Raw genomic sequence first — 17,988 nt, forward strand, 5'->3', positions numbered from 1 at the left:
GACGTGACACCACTTGGATTGGCTTCCTTATCAAATTAGCTTTCCAACCATATGTGTATTGTCGAAAATAGAGTCCAGATGCGTCCTGGGTGACCAGTTTAAGGTAGACTGGTCCTGGAGGCCGAGGCAGACTCGAACTTGAGTTGCTTTGGGCCTCCACCTCGAGGACTCGAACCGAATTAGCCTTGGGCCTCCTTCTTGACTTGGACACCCTTGCTGGCCTCCTACCCCTCCATACCATGTGCCAAACATGGTCATATGCATTGGTGTCATGTCCTCATCACTAAACCAACAAAGATAGAAATACTACATGGGAGAACTGCTCCACTACCATCCTAGCAAAGTTCTTTCCCATAGGTAAGACCAATGCTCTGCGTGGAAGAATTTCAAGTTTTCAACAGCAACATGACAAATCTATCCCTGAGGCATTTGAACGCTTTCAAGACTACATATAAGAATGTCCTCATCATGGGATGGAGGATTGGCTACTCATGCAGACTTTTTATCATGGGTTGACAAACAGCACCCATGAGAATATGGATGCCCCTGCTAGAGGTGCATTTTTATCACTCACAATTGCACAAGCAATAACTCTTGTGGAAAAGATGGTCTCCAACCAAGGTTGGAATGAAGAACGTCTTCAAACCCGCAAGAGAGGTGGAGGTATGCATCAACTCAAAGAGGTAGACATGATATCTGCCAAGATGGATCTACTCATGAAGAAACTTGAAGACCGAGCCAATGAGAAGCAAGAAGTCATGCACATTCATGATTCTCGCATGACATGTGAAGAATGTGGAAACATTGGGCATTCAGGGAACAACTGTCCTAAAATCCATGAGGATGTGAACTTCATCGACAACAACAACTATCGTCCTCAACAGAATTAAGGATGGAATTAGCAACAGAGGTCGAACTACTAAGGTAATTACCAAGGTAACTATCAAGGTAATAATTTCAATAATTTCAATAATCAACCACCCTTGAGAGAATTAATTTCTGACCGAGCTAAAATAATGGAGGGCTTATCTAGAAAAGTAGCTTCCAATGATAAAATCTTAGAAAACAAAAATAATAGAATGGATAGTTTCTCCTCTGCTATTAAAAACCAGCATAGCTTCAATAAAATGATAGAATCATAAATAGCTCAGCTGGCAGCTACTTTCCTCCTATCGATAAAGGTAAGATTCAGGGGCAACCAGAAGATCTCAAAACTATAAATCTTGTCGATATTCATAATGCTGTAGGATGCTACATAGAACAATCGATAGCAAGATAGGAGGATTATTCTATGCCCATCAAGAAAGGAGATCTAGGAAGACCTGTCATCTCCATAGCCATTGGACCTCACATTTTCCAAGAAGTTGTCTATGACTACGGAACAAGTGTCAGCATCATGCTAAAGGTAATTTACGATAAGATTAATGGAGATACTATGTTGTACACAAATATGCGTTTGTAGCTTGCAGATCAGTCTCTATGCTACCCCAAGGGAATTCTTGAAGATGCCATTGTTCGAGTTGGACAGTCCTATATACCCATAGACTTTGTGGTTTTAGAAATAGGTGGAAATATAAGGGCACCCATTATCTTGGGCTGACCTTTCCTAAGCATCGCAAAAGCCATCATCTACGCGGATAGTGCTAAGATTTGCTTCACAATAAAGGATAGGAAGGAGAAGTTTACTTTCAAGAATCGTATACATCACTGTCCTACTCATCCACAGATGGTGTATCTACCCGAAGAAACAATAGTGACCAAGAAGAGAAACAACCGAAGAAGGAAGAACAAGGCCAGGCAGTCACAAGAAGAATCTGTTAAGATGATCAACACACTCCGATCAGAGTACAACCACCTCCTCACTTCACCATTCCTCACCAAGAAGGAAGATCCAAGCATACCGATGATTGAGTGCACAATAGGACAAAGAATCTTTCACAACACCTTCTACAATAATGGATTGGGTGTCAACATAATGTCCAAGGCAACGTATAACTACTTATTCGGTGATGAACCTTTGTTCCCTACATATATGTGATTGTAGATGGCAGACCAATCAATCTGATTTTCAGAGGAAATAGCAAAAGACATCATGGTAAAAATACAAGATCACTATGTCCCTACCGATTTCATGATTCATGACATGGGAGAAGAAGAAGACATACCTATCATCCTTGAAAGACCATTCCTCAACACCACCAACGCGATCATCTATGTCAGATCTGGACAAGTCCACTTCCAATTCCCTGAACAAAAGGTACGTTCCTATTTTAATAGTTATACAACTTATGAACAGTTGAAGACGATCCGTCCCAAGGGGAGACGTCGATCATCCCAACACCGAAAGCATCAACTCCCCAAAAATGAAGAAGTAGAAGTTGTGAAGAACGAATTTACTACGCCAAAATCAAGTCCACAGACCAAGCAGATCTGGAAGGAAAAGGTGGCATCATCATCAGAGTCACTGTCACAAGAGGTGCAACCATCAAGGTCTCCATCTCTAGGACCAGCAGATGCACCCAAAGAATAAACAAGATTGGAGAAAGTCCTCTCCAGAGGACTTAAAAATCTGAACCCTCACCAGGAGGTAAATCGGTAGTTATCCATATTTACTCTTTCGCATTGCATGAATTATTTTTACTTTAGCATATTTACTTTTTTGTATAGCACTACATTTAGAAAGAAAATAAAAATTGCATTATTGCATTATAAAATCTTAAGCCCTATGTGAATAATTCTATGGTGTGTAAAAACCCCTAAGAATATTTACTGTGGTGGCATAAAAATAAAAATACCATGCATGCATTATGTTAGAAAATCCAAAAAAATATGAGATAGACATCCTATTAAAATCCTGCCAAATCAAAAATCTTTCTAACTCCAAGAATGACTAACCCCTGAATGGCTGACCGCTAACCCTTTTATTCTAATCTATTCCACGAGTTTTGTTGTTCTTGTTGAAGTTTTTTGCAAGATGGTCACGAGCAAGATCACCCATTCATCTTCATCTGGCTCCACCAGGAGTGCATCCTCTAGAAGAACCTGACCTCCTAATGGACGAGAAGGACGTTCGAGGGTGAACCCGCTCTGAGAAGTACAAGTTGAAACAACCACGCCAACAACTAGCTTGGGGGAAGGGCATCTCCCGTGTATCTAGATAAGTATTTCTTTCTCTTTGTTTTACTATTTCTAAGTCATAAAAAGATGCATAACTAAAAACAAAATGAAAATTTATTTTTGTGTTAGATATATATATTAGTATGGTGTGATCTAAAAATGAAAACAAAATAAAAAGTGTGTCTAGTTTTCTTTAAGTTTGATTTTTAAGAGCTAAATAAAATAAAATGGACTCTGAAGATAACCTCTTAAAATAGAAATGATGAATAGTTGCTCTATTGTAATTCCTTTTAAGTACCTAGTTTTTAGCTTTGAATTCTCTTGAGTTTTGGATAAAACAGTTTTCATATAAGAATTTAGTCTGAACTTGAAACTCGTGGGTAGCATATGCTTGATCTAAGTCTAGGTAATTAATGGATATGATATGAGAAGGTCTGAGCTACTGTTTATCTTGTTCCAAGTGATACTAAAGTTCTGGAGATTTCTTTTGAGAAAACATAAAAATGCTACATGATGAGTTCCTATATGACAAAGCTTGAATTCCTACCAGAGTCAAACATGTTATTTAGGCTAGGAAAACTTCCACTCTTATATGCTGCTTGTTTTGCATTGAGTTTAATCAAGCATTGTTGACCCTTATGAGAGGTTTGTCATGCTCTTAAAATCAAGATCACGTACACACCACACATATATACACTACTCCTACATTGGGGGTAGATGCAAAACATGCCATTCCATCTAGATCCACCCAAAAATGTTTTACTCCTACACTGGGAGTAAACACCAAAAATATGCTTGATAGGACATCCACCAAATAAATGTTCCAAGTTCTTGTTGCTATCTCTCGAATAGTTTTATTGCAAAAAAGAAGCATGGGGCTATGCAAAAGTTATTCATGAAAAAAAAGAAAAAAAGAGTTGAAAAAATGGACAAGTGTCCGAGATATAAAAAACAATGGGTACTTAGATGCCCACCTAAAAAAAGAAGAGAGATGAAAAAGATAGCCCATGTTTTCTTGCAAAAGTGTTTCCAAGTTTCAAAAGAGAGATGTGTTTTAAAGGAGCATAGTAGAATTAGGTTAGCCACCATATACATCCACACACATGCACATCTTGATTTGATTGTATGACTCAACTCTCTTTGGATTCAAGGTTTCACTTTACAATACATGTATTGCAAGTATGCTCTTTCATGCTATTTCCACTCCTTTGAGCTCCACATAAGCCTTAGTTATAGGAAAGGAAAGGCATAACATCACTATTGCCTTGGTGAGGATCCACAAATACCACATATATTGAGAGACTTGAGAATGTTATACAATGGAAGCTCTGAGTTTTATTTTGAAAACCTACAAAAACTCTAGAATAATGGTTGAGCAAAGAATTTGAGACATAGTGCTTGACTTGATCGTTCTGTCTTTCAAGACTCAAGTGAAAGCTAAGAAGCCCCAAGGTTGAAGGTAATATGAGTAAGTATGAAAGTCGGATCAGTTTATTCTAATCCGGAGGAGAATTCTTGTTTGAACGCATGTGTACAATTGAGAAATCAGTGGTACTGCCGCATAGCAACCTTTGTTATGGTTCAGCTCGCTTGGGATTCGATCCCACAATCTCCTCACACTTCCATGTGGTAGAACTATAGGTAAGGTCACCTGGGGTGTTAGTTGTTAGCATCTACTCATCCAAAACTAGAGTATGGATGTGTAAAGAATCTGAATGGGGAGAGGATATTCTAGTATGCAAATTTTCAGGAACTATATTTCTTAATGATTTTATGCGCATGCTGGAGGTGTCCTAGATAGTTACTATTGATATGGAGAAAAGACATGGAGGAAAATTCTTAGGCCACTAAGTCCTACAATGTCCATCCATGGAGATCAAGGTTAGTTGTGTCTATATATTGTTGATATTTTCAATAGGTCTAACCTTTCAATCTAGATCATTGAAGACTATGGTACTAGTAAATGGACATTGAAGCATACGGTGAACACGTTGTAGCTATTTGGATTGAACAATATTTGACTCAGTTCTGAGGCTGCCAATGCAGACTACAGAGTGATTGCAGTTCACCTAGAATAGAATTTGATTTTCTTTGCTGGGGAGGACAGAACACTGATGGCATATGACATGAGCCATGGAAAAGTTCATGTCTTCCCTGCCTAGGTCATCTGCTATCCTAGAAGTACCTGGAGTATTTATTTGAATGAACCTCACTATCTGCCTTATGTTCCCTTGTTTAAGGAGTCATTAGCAGAGCAGTACAGGTGCATATGCTATATTTTGTTGATAGGACATGTCTTTATTTAGGTAGGGAGTTGTTTTGAGTCTATATATATAGTCAAATTTTGTCCAGAGCAGTAAAGCTTTTTATTGTGTAGGTTTTAGAGTGTAAGTGCTTTTGAACGATTTTCCTACAATGGCTATTAGAGGAAGAAGAGGGGTTCCATGGTGCATTGGCTGCCAAGCTGATCAAGGAGTTCCAATCTAAAGGAGCGGAGCACATCTATCTCATTTTAGTTATGTAAGTCTGTAGGGAGTAGAACCTTTATTATGCAATCTATGTACCTCTTCTGTTAATTCATCAGTTGACATAGTTATTATGTTAGTGTCAAGTATTGTTATTATAACTAGTACTCTTCGTTGTGGACATGATGAATGATGTGTAATGATTATATCTGTATGGTGTGTGTTTAGTAAATTATTAAGGCCCAGCTGAATTAGTAAATACATTGTGAAAATCGGATGCAATTCTATCACCGTCGAATGTAAGGGTCGTTGGTTGTTTTGTCATCACCGTCGTACCACTCGCCGTTGGTGAAGCAGACGGCTATCACCACCGCTATTCATCTGATGTGGAAGGGGTCAATAGTGTATCACCATCGCATCATTTAGTAACCCGACACTGACTAAAGGATCATCATGGGTGGATCATACTGAAACATGACGGTGATCATGCCCTATGACTAGATGATTCATATGCTGAAGTGACGGTGATGTTCGCCTCGACATAGGCAGGCCGTGCTCCAATGCATTAGAATAAGGATCTAATCATGGACAGATCATAAGTCATACGGCGGTGTTAGTGCATACCCACATAGGTGGGTCATGCTCCAATGTGACAGAAGTAAGGACCTTATCACGGATGGATGATAAGCCAATACGGTGGTGTAGTGGGCACCCCAGTTGGTCTCAGATATCGACGGTGATGGCTATGACTATCACTACCAACAACTTACTGCCGAGGCCAAAATTGGAATGCGATGGGGTTACGACATGGCTGTGAAAGATCCGAGTGTACTAGTGAATAACAATGGATGCTAACATGACAAGCATACAAAGCAACACTCCACCAGCATCTTAGTGATGTGCTGCACCTTCCATCTTGTACCTCTCATAGTCGAGGGATGTAGATCTACTTCTTGACTATGAGAGATTCAAGATGGAATATAAAGCATGACCCAATCTTGAAGAATGAGCACCTCACAAACTTGAAGCACCCAATCGAGTATTGCTAGATGATGGCTGAACCCCATGCCGCATTGTCAGTTTGTATCATAAGGCATGGCACATACGACATGAATCCAAGTCTTTGTAATCTCCCCGAAACAATATGCAATGATTGGGACAAGCATGCCTTTTGGTTTTTTCATCAAGGAAATCTAGCTTCCTAGCATGAATCATCTGGTCTAGAGCATCTACCACTTTTTAGAATAACAATGGATGCTAACATGACAAGTTTGTCGGCTAATGTTGCATAATAAAGGTACTGATCTCTACAATAACAATGGACGTGATAACAAAGTCATACCATATAGCGGTTTGCACAAACAAAGCAATACTCTACTAGTATCTTAGTGAGGTAACCGTGTTCAAAATCAACAAAAAACATTTTTATTAACTCTATTACTCTTTTCATTCACCAGGCATACAATAACAAGGAACTATCAGCAACTACAGCTATGATAATAAAAACATTGTGAGCATAGGTTTATCTTCACGCTCAGCGATGGACATCTCATGAAGCATAGAAGCCAGATGAAGGTGTAACTAAACCTTCATCGTGCCTCCAAATCTTCGCCACGAGCAGGGATGATGCCTAGAAGAAGCCTAGGGAAGAACCTTGTGAAACTCCCTCTAACATCTGAGAGGATGAGGAGACCCATGAGGAGCCTTGCCCGCACCGTCTTCTTCAACATCAGGGAGGAACGCATGGCGATGACTCGATAGTTCCAAGCTGCCGAATCGATAAGTGGGGGTCCCTAGGTCGAGATCTGTGGGCTCAAAGGCTTTCCTGCAATAGCAAGTAGCTATAGGACGCCTCTATCCTCTAGGATTTCCTATAGATATTCTCACCTAGAAACCCTAAGCGCGCCAACCATGTACAGGTCCAGCCATCGCGCTGCTGACGATTTAGGCCACTGATGGTATTGTTCCTCCCTATCTTCACGAAACTTCCTATAACACCCAAGACGAATGGCCACCAGCAGGCCACTACAGAACCCAATCTTGAAAGCCTTCTCCTAGCAATGGTGGAGCCGCCGAAGTACGCCATGAACCATGGTGGACGTATGGAGTTGCACCTCTCTCACTCAGTCTAATGCTAAGGGATTTGGGGGAGGGGAAGGGCGAGACTCTATGCACCCAGACCCCGCTTAAATAAGCCAACCTTGAAGATGGAAATGCCAAAAGGAGCAGTTAAGATGTGTGATCTAGGGAGTAAGCATAAGGGAAGATGAGGTATACGATAGTTCTTGGCATAATAAATGGTGGGGACAGTGTTGGAAGTTGGGACATTCAACACTCATGCTTCCCTAAGTTTTGGGCTTCCTGCGCATCTTTCCAAATTTCGGTGTAAACACATGCCCCCAATTTTGGAATAAAATATACTTTTGTCCCAAAATTCTCATTCCAAGCCATCTTTATTCCTATCCTTTCATGGTGCTATCGGTCGGTTGGCATTCCATGTTAATTGCAATAATCTCGCACATAACTCGATGAACCCACTATAGAGGTCCCCTAGGGCTATAAATTTGGAGGCAAGGCGGAGTAGAAGGAATACTGTTTGTGTTCATTTATTGTGCTGTGACACATATCTTTTCTTCTTCCTTTCCTCCTTCTAGTCTTCTTCTAAATAATGGCTCATGGCAAGCATCCAAGGGAGGAAACTCTAGAAGCCACGGATCCACCTCCATGCCTTTGTGTCCCTCTTCATCACCAAGGGTGAGAGGGAATGATTTCTTATCTCTATGGCAGCCTTGCATTAAACCTTTAAATATGCAGGGCTATCTCTCATGCTATGGTACATCGGCCAACTCTAGCGGAGGTTGGAGAACCCTTGAATGTGCATGCTATCAAAGCACGTCTTGTTGGGTCCATGGTATCTTCATCTTCATCCTTTTAGTCATTTGATATTTAGTATGTCTAGAATCTTATCTATGAAAGGAGGGAGGCTGGAAACATATATTCTGAAGTGATGCATGAGGTAGGTCAGCTCGAGCAATGTCTCAATGCTGTTAAAACAACCCTCTCTGCATTTGAAGAAGAGACCAATGTTGCTCGGATGAGGGCTGATGAAGCTCATGCTTGGGTAGCAGGTAAATTTTCTTTAAAGAGTCTTTCCTTTTATATTCTCGACTTTATCCGATGACCCTTCTTTTTCATTAGATCTTGAGGAACAACTAGCTGTTTCTCATCGTGAGTTTGAGGAGGCTTGTCGCTGGGAGATTAACCTGGAGAATCGCCATGAGATCCACCAACGGGCAGCACTTGGCATAGTTGGAACAGTCAATGCCAGGGGTGTTTCTCTTGAAGATAGCATGTAGGATATTCTGGTTCATGCCAAAGAAGTGGCAACTCATGAGGTCCGCTATGGTGCTGGTGCCACTCTGGCTGCGGTGCAACTACATTCAGCATACCAGCTCCATCACCTTGAACCAGATTTTCAGACACTGATCGGCTGGAAGATCAAGAGGACCTGATTGAAGACTTCATTGATGTAGCTGAGGCTATCATAGTGATCATCCATGCATAATATGTTGTAAACAATGTTTTCTTAGGACCATAGATTATATCTAGGTTCTTATAAGTAAAGAATATGTTGTTTGAATGTCACTTCTGATCCTATGTCTTTTATTGTTATTTTTTGTTCTAAAAGCGATACTGGTGTCAGCTATTTTGAGCCAATGAGACTCAGCTATCAAGCATCGACACAAATACTTGGGTAGTACTTCTTTAGGTATTTTGCATTGAGTGTTCTAGGAAACTCTTATTTAGGTATTTTCCATCAAGAAAGCTAGTGTAACTAGCATATATACTAGAACAAGACATGTAATTATTTTATGGTTTGTTAATTATTATGATAGTGAAACTTTGCTTAATTATCATGACTATCCATTGCTTGTTAATTATTAGTTCTTTGTTCTTGTGGGAGGAACACCGCCGAGGCGCTGCCAGGTTCTAATCTTAGAGTTAGGGAACGGGCCAAGCGATTCTAGGTTTATGGCTCTATGCGATAACAGATATGTATCATATGGTGGTTTGCACATACAAAGCAACACTGCACCAGCATGTCAGTGAGGTGGTGTACCTTCCATCTTGAACCTCTCATGGTCGAGGGTTATACATCTACTTCAAGACAAAATATAAAGCACCCAATCTTGAAGAACGAGCACCTCACAAACTTGAAGCACCCCTAGTCGAGTATGGAGCCCCTGAACAAGATAGAACCAGATGATTGCATATCTTCTGTTAACATAAGATCTACAATGATCAAGGTCAAGCTCCTATTCAGCGGTAGCACCTCGCAAAGAAAGGAGAAGGAGCACCTCACAAAACTTGCACCAGCATCACAGTGATGTGCTTTATATTCCATAATCTTGCTACCTCTCAGGGTTGACAACTTGAGGGTACTACCTCTAAGGGTCGAGGGATGTAGATCTGCATATTGACCCGCTGAGGGGTAGCAAGGTTATGGAATCTAAAGCATCCACTCTTGAAGGCTTTCTCCAAACACTACCATCCCTATGAGGTGCTTTATCTCCATCTTGCACCTCTCACAGAGGTGGCCTCCATGAGAGGTGCAAGGAGGAAGACAAAGCACCTCTAGGCGATGAAGAAAGATGATTGGCTCACGAGTGTGTGGATTCAAGAGTGTGGATTGAGCCCAAGAGGTGCCTCCAGACCTAGGTTAAATAGTCCAGCCTTGAAGATGGAGAAGTGAAAGTAATAATGGTGATGCAACAGTGTTGTGGGTAGTTGGGACATTGAACACTCATGCTGAATTACCGTCGGTAGACCCAATGCTAGTTTAGGGCCAGTAGCCAAAATGCATATCCTAGTTGGCTCGCCTTTTCATATGATGGTGCAATTCAACCCTAGTCGCATTGCCACATTGATGGTCAACCCCAGAAGTTTCAACTGTCAGTTTCATTCCTTACGAAGCCACGCTATCGATCCATCCGACGGTGAAAGTGTCACACCATCGCTTATGTCTACTATGGCAATGAAAGTGGCGATAGTGGTATCTCAATCTGTAGTAGCACAACTCCAGCCACAGCCCACCACCGCAGCTTTGCTATGGGTGTCGGCGCTCGTGGCTGCGCCACTAGGGGCATCCATGCGCTCTATGTCAGGGTGTCCATCTTGAGCCTGGCGCGACATGTGGCCACGCACGTCCTCGACCTGTTCTACACCCTGCTGGTCAACATGGCCCGTGAGCTCTCCATGCTGGTGTAGCCTAGAGTAGACCATAGGGCATCAGCATGGACACTATGGCCCGCATCATCGCCTCAACACAAAACCGTTGGATCTAGAGCCGAGGCAGGTAGATCCGGTGCCCACACATCACATTCGGCCATAGCCACCATAGCGACAGCCTCTATCGGACCCGACGACGACTACCCCATGGAGTAGACGACATGGGTCATGAAGCCAACATAGGTTCCTAAGGCTAGGCATGGAGGCAACAGTGGGGTGGGAGAGGCTTGAGCCCCCCTACCGCTCCTAGGACAGTGGAACCCCCCCTTAAGCCCCCCTTGAAATTCTAGGCATACATGTATAAGGTTGGGTGGGCTGAGCTTTGTTGGAGGTAGAAGTTGCTAATTGGCCCATAGATATAGAGGATTTCCAACCAAGGCCCAAGGCCCAATAGGTAGACAAAGAAGAAATAAACCCTATCCCAATTTCCCAAACGTTCTCATCCCCATCCCCAACAAATCAACATTGCGGCTGCTATGACATGGCTTTGCAAAGGAGGAGCTTTAGGTTTAATTGGAAAAATGGAGAGATTTTATTTTGTTTCATCCTACATTTAATGATAGAAGTGTTGAGCATGACAGATATTTTCTCACGTGCTTTGCAAAGGAAGGATCAAGACATAGTTGAAGCAATATGCATTTGATCATGGATGTGAAAGATAGCTTGCAGGATATGACAAAAAATAGATGGGAGCCATTACTTAAAAGAGTGAAAACATTCTGTGAGAAGAATGAGATTGAAGTGCCAGATATGGATAAGGAAATAAATGTTAGAGGGACATATAGATGAAGAAAGCAAAAGGTAACAAACATGCATTACTATCATGTTTAGATTTTTGTTGTCGCCATTGATGCCATCTTGACTGAGCTAAATCATTGGTTCTGTGAAATTAGTTCAGAGTTATTAGTATTTATGCCTGCTTCTAACCCAAGGAACTCCTTGTGTAATTTTGAAGTGGACAAACTTGTGAGGCTTTTCTAAAATTTATGCTAAAGATTTTGATATTGATGACCTTACTGTTTTGCCAAATCAACTTAAACAGTTTCTCAACCATGCTAGAAGAACTCTAGAATTTCTTGAATGCACTGAACTTGGAAAAGTTGTTGAAATTATGATCAAGACTAATATAAAGATATCTTATAAATTGGTTTATCGTCTCATTGAGCTAACCTTGATACTACCAGTGGCAACGGCTTTAGTTCAGAGGATATTTTCAGTCATGTCCATTATAAAGATAGATTTGCATAGTAAAATAAGCGATGAATGGCTCAATGACTTGATGATATGTTATAATGAGAAGGAGATATTTAGAAAGATTGATAATAAAAAGATCAAAAAGCGGTTTCAAGGGATGAAAAAACATCGTATGTTATTGCCAAAAAAATAGCGGTATGCTCTATTCTCCTCTAAATTAATAATTTTTCTTCTGAATTACTAATTTTGAGGTCCATATATATTTGACTAATCAATTATGTCTATTTGTGTAGATTGCTTCTTTGGATGAATAATGGTTGTTGTTGGTATTTCTTATGCTCATGTAGAATATTCCGCAAACACATAGAGTTACCGTTGAAGCATTTCACCCAAGAGTATTCTAGGGTATCATATTTATCCTCTGGGAAGCAATGGTTAAAGGATGTGATAAGTAACTATCATGTATCTACTAACTACTATACCAACTAGACTAGAGTGGGGGTAAAAGATGTGTGTGATAAGGGTAGTGACACACACAAGAGAAGTCTAAACATGAGGATGAGCAATCTAGCTAGTAGGGAGGACAACGAGTGAGTAAAGGGTTTCCTATGATTCAAACTCTACTTCTATGGTTATACCTTAGTCATATAATTGTAACACAGAGATTGAGTCAACACAACAAGTATACAAGGCGACAACCGAGACAATAGGAGATGTAACACCTACTCGAAGCGACTACATAATTGATGCAAGCCTTACCTTTTAAAAGCTTGTCTTAAACATGTGGTGGAATACAAAGACTAGATAGGCCTTGTTAGGACTTACTACCTACCACAAATAATCTGTGCAACAAGCGGTAACCAAAGGCAAGATAGTGTATAAGCACCATATGCTTACACCTTCTCTTGCTGCTCTAGTTGTGTACACATAGGCCAACTAGAGCACCCTATGATAGGCGATCATCGTAATACAGGTGTGGGCTTGGATCACAATCTCATATGTGTAACAAGCATATGCTAAGCTAAACCATAACAATGATATAACAAGTATAAGGTTGCACAAGCATAAGCTAAGTAGAGTGTTGGGACACAAATACCCTATCATGAAGGCTATCCTCCCCTCACACCTCTTCATCACAAATCTAATGGACTAAGCTAGAATATGGGCTATCATGTTTATGTTGATAGGAATCTCGTAGGGACCTTTGCCTATGACGTCTAACCTTGCGAAGGCCCATGTCCAGTGGAGGCGTCTCAGCGAAGGCTCAAAGCTTGCTTCAAGATGGCACCTGGGCAGAGGACACGAAGGTCGCTGGAGGGGAAGACGATGAATCCGCTTAGTGGCTAGAGAAGACTGGCGAAGGTTAGGCCTTTGCTTTTCATGGGCAAAGCTCCTAAAGGAAGCACATGCTGCATGACCACTAGGCCTCCAGCAGGCTCAAAACTAAGGCCCATCAAGCAAGGAAGTTGAGGGAGAGAAGACCTGACTTACCCCTAGGGATTTGCAAGTGTACGGGCATATGCCCAGAATATGCCCTACCGATTGTAGGGTATAAGTGTAAAAGAATTCCACCTTGTACAGTGACCTATAAAAGGGGAAGGTGAACCCCATGAAAGGAGAGAGACCTAAGAATCAATGAAACCCTAATTGAGTCCTATGACATGTGCTCTTTACAATCTTCACCCGTGTCGGGGGTTCTTGAGTACTTAGCTTGCTGGGAATAACTTTCCCAACATAGATGAAAGCATCTAGGCCCCTTGTTGGGTTTCGGTGATTAATGACAATACAAGATTACTATGACTAACGTGTGTTTTGCAGAGGCAAGTAAGTTAGGTCATGGTAATGGAGATCAATTGGGCAATCAAGGTGGTCATACCCCTACGATGGAAATCATTTCAGTTTTCAAAGGATGGACGACAAGGTTAAGGATGACTAGTTCTAAGTGTCGATTGGAGTTGGAGTGACACTTAGAGTAGTTTAGGACTTTGTTTTTCCTTTGGCCATACTATTAAGGGGGGTATGGACGGGTAGCTTGACCTAGGTGAGTCTAGTGAGTTAGGTGTGGTGCACACTTATTAAAACTAGCACTAGGTAGCTCCACAACAGCCCTATGATCCTATGGAGCAAACTTCATTCACATATGTTTGAGAGTTAGAAGTGAATGGAGGGTCAAATGCTGACCGGACGCTGGCCGCATGGTCCGGTCAGTACATTTGATCAAGGTGATTACGTTCGGTGCGACCGGACACTAGAGTGGTCAAGTGACCAGACGATGAGAGGTAGCATCCGGTTGACTCCAGTAAGGTTCCAGAGAAGGAAATCTACGACCGGACGTGTCTGGTCAATACTGATCGGGCCCCAAGGATCTAGCGTCCGGTCGAGTACAGTAAGCATCCAGTGAGGGTTTAATGTGACCGAACGTGTCCGGTCAGTGGTGATCAGACCCTACCAGCGTCTGGTCAACACTTAAACACTGGTGTGTGGGTTGAACTGACCGAAGCATCCGGTCAACATGACCGGAGCGTCCGGTCACCCCACAGAGGCTCATAATGGTTCGTTTTTCAGGCTGCCTTATAAATAGAAGCTCCACTCATGTGTGGAGTTACTTTTGCTCATTCCAATAGCTAAGAAACACGTTTGTGAGTGCCAAGAAGAGCAAGGTCCTAGTGAGGTAATTGAGATTCATGAATCCAAGAGAGTAGCCTCATTAGTGAATCAAGAGTAGCAAAGTGTGCATCCACCGTTCTCATTAGGCTTCGAGTGGTCAAGTGAGAATTCGTGCTTGTTACTCTTGGTGATCGCCATCACCTAGATGGCTTGGTGATGATTGGGAGCTTGATGATCACCCGGTGGAGCTTGTGGGTGACCCAACTCAAGTTGTGAGAGGTTTTGGGTGATTCGCCGCGATAGAGTGTCAAAGAATCAACCCGTAGAGAGCACTTGATCCTTGCGTGGATCAAGGGGGAGCTACACCCTTACGCGGGTGCTCCAACGAGGACTAGTGGGGAGTGGTGACTCTCTGATACCTTGGCAAAACATCATCACATTCCTCTCTCTCTCTCTATTTACTTTGAGCATTTACTTTGAGCATTTACTTTGAGCAATTCAATACTTGTCTTTACTTTCATAGAATTGCCATGCTAGAGTAAGTTTGGAACATAGGTTGCAAGTCCGTTGTGCGTTAGATTAATAGAAACACTTTTCTAGGCACAAGGGGTTAATTGGGCTAACCGTAGGATTTAATTATTGCAAGAAAATTTAGAATTAGTCCAATTCACCCCCCCCCCTCTTGGGCATCTTGATCCTTTCAATCGATATCGGAGCCTCGTGCTCACATTTTTAAGCTTAATCGCTTAGAGCAAGATGTCTCACGGGGATGGACCTTCTCCTATCTTTGAGGGAGATGACTTTCTATATTGGAAAATCCACATGGAGGTGTACTTAGAAGCTCTAGACGTTGGTATTCTTAGAGCCGCCTCACAAGGCTTCCCAAAACCTCAGGATGCTACTAACCTACAAGGCGATGAGGTTAATTATGAAAAGTGGAATGCAAAGGCTCGAAATACCATCTTTATAGGCCTTTGCAAAGATGTGTTCAACCGCGTAAGGAACCACAAAGACGCCCATGCACTATGGCCAGATGTTTGTGCGCTCCATGAGGGAACCAAGAGTGAGCATGAGGAACGCTATCATCTTGTGATTAAAAAGCTAAATTCATTTGAGACGCTTCCCAAAGAATGTGCTAATGAGATGTATTCACGTTTAAATATTCTTGTAGAGGAAGTCAATGGGCTTGGACTTACTCAAATGTCACCATCCGACGTTGTGAGAAAGATCTTGAGTGTCCTCCCTATTGACAAATATGGGCACATTATGACCGTGCTACACCAAGGTGATCTTTCCACTGCTACACTGATACAAATCTTGGGAAAGATTAATGCTCATGAGATGTACATGCACATCACGCCACAAGATGGCTCATCCTCTACTAAGAAGAAAGAGAAGGACTTAGCATTCAAAGCTAGCCAAGATAAGGGCAAAGCAAGACTTGAGTATGAGAGCTCAAGTGATGAAGAAGATGAAGATGAAAATCTTGCTCTCATGGTGAAGAAAGCTGCCAAGATGCTAAAGAAGCTAAACAAGAGTGGCATCAAGTTCAATGGCAAGAAGAAGAAGTTCTTCACAAGCTCTAGAAGAAAGTCAATCTCCAAAATGGATTGCTTCAATTGTGGTGAACTTGGTCATCTAGCACATCAATGCCCCAAGCCCAAGAAAGACAAGTTCAAGAACAAGAACAAGGGCAAGAAAGATGACTCAAGTAATGAAGATGAAGATGAGAAGAAGAAGAACAAGCCATACAAGAAGAGAGATGGCAAAAAGAGGGACTTCCACAAGAAGAAGAGTGGAAAGGCCTACACGTCGGTGATTGGCTCATGGACATTGATTCATCTAGTGGATCATCCGATGATGATAGTGACAATGAGAAGGTGGCCGCCATTGCTATTGATCTTCCATATTCACCGCCACCATCGCTATCATCCTCTACACACCTATGCCTTATGGCCAAGGGTGAACGCAAGGTAACTAATAATGATGATAGTAGTGATGATGAGCAAGCTAGTGATGATGATAGCGATAGCAATGATGATTCACCTTCATATGATGATCTAGTCAAAATACTAAGAAAATACACTAAGATCATTAGAAAGAGTAGAGCTAAAAATGAAAAGCTTGATGCAAAAAATGATTCACTCTTAGCAAAGTGCGATACATTGGAAAAGGCCAATGATGAGCTTAGAGAAACAAATGATGCTATATCATCCAAACTAAAGCAGCTCAAATCTTCTAAGAAAGAGCTTAAAGATAAACATGATAAACTTGAGTGGGTGCACAATGAGCTCATCACTAGCCACAACAAGCTAAAAGATGAATATACAACTCTTAAGATCAATCATGATACTCTTGTTATTGCTCAAGCATTTTTACCAAATGAGCCACATGATGCTACTAACCATGTTGTTAAGATTGATATAGCTACATCATGTGATGATTTAATTGATGAGAGCATTGAGCAAGGATCTAGTGGCAAAGGCAAAAAAGTGGTTGAGTGCAATGACTATGATGAATATGTCAAGCTCAAGAATATAAATGAAAAGCTCATGAAAGATCTTGAAGAGATGAAAAGCCACAACACCATTGTGCTAGAAACTCTTGATCATGACAAAGAGTTGATCATTGAGAATGAGAAGCTCAAATAAGAAAACAAGAAGCTCAAAGAAGAGAAGAAAGATGATGCTCTAATGGAAGAAAATAAGAAGCTCAAGTTGGAGAAAGAGCATCTCAAGATTGGGTTGAGCAAGTTTGCTAGAGGCAAGCACCTCCAAAGTGAGCTACTTATGAACACCATCATGAAGATGGATAGAAGTGGCATTGGATATGTGGCAAGTGTAGAAAATAAGAAGGCTCAAGTTCAACAACAACAATTAAAGCCAAAGCCAAAGCCAAAGAGATGTTTTGAGTGTGGACAAGAAGGCCACTTTGCTCATGAGTGCCAAACTCCACCGCCACAACCCTTGCCCAAGCATGCTAGACCCTTTGCCTTCAATGCTCACTACATACTTAGAAAGGATTCTAGTGGAAAGATGAAAGTCAAGTTCTTAGGACCCTCTAACAAGAATAGGCCTAAGAAGATTTGGGTGGCTAAGTAACTTGTTGAGAAGGTGAAGGGCCCTCAATAAGTTTGGATTCCTAAAGCTTGAATCTCTTGTGTGTAGGTGAACTACAAGACCGGTGGAAGTCATTGGGTTATTGATAGTGGTTGCACTCAACATATGACCGGTGATCCTTGTATGTTCACCTCACTAGATGAAGAGGTAGATGGACAAGAGAAAATAACATTTGGAGATAACTCAAAGGGCAAGGT

General features: G+C 41.6%; 1 non-coding gene across 1 annotated transcript; it reads right to left on the bottom strand.

Moving 5' to 3' along the window:
• Nucleotides 1–366: 366 nt before the first annotated feature.
• LOC136478679 (small nucleolar RNA R71) lies at nt 367–475 on the bottom strand. Its single transcript, XR_010764396.1, has one exon. It is a non-coding gene; the product is annotated as a small nucleolar RNA R71 (small nucleolar RNA).
• Between the last annotated feature and the right edge of the window lie 17,513 nt (nt 476–17,988).

Source organism: Miscanthus floridulus, chromosome 8 (genome assembly GCF_019320115.1).
Source record: "Miscanthus floridulus cultivar M001 chromosome 8, ASM1932011v1, whole genome shotgun sequence".
NCBI classification, from domain to species: Eukaryota; Viridiplantae; Streptophyta; class Magnoliopsida; order Poales; family Poaceae; genus Miscanthus; species Miscanthus floridulus.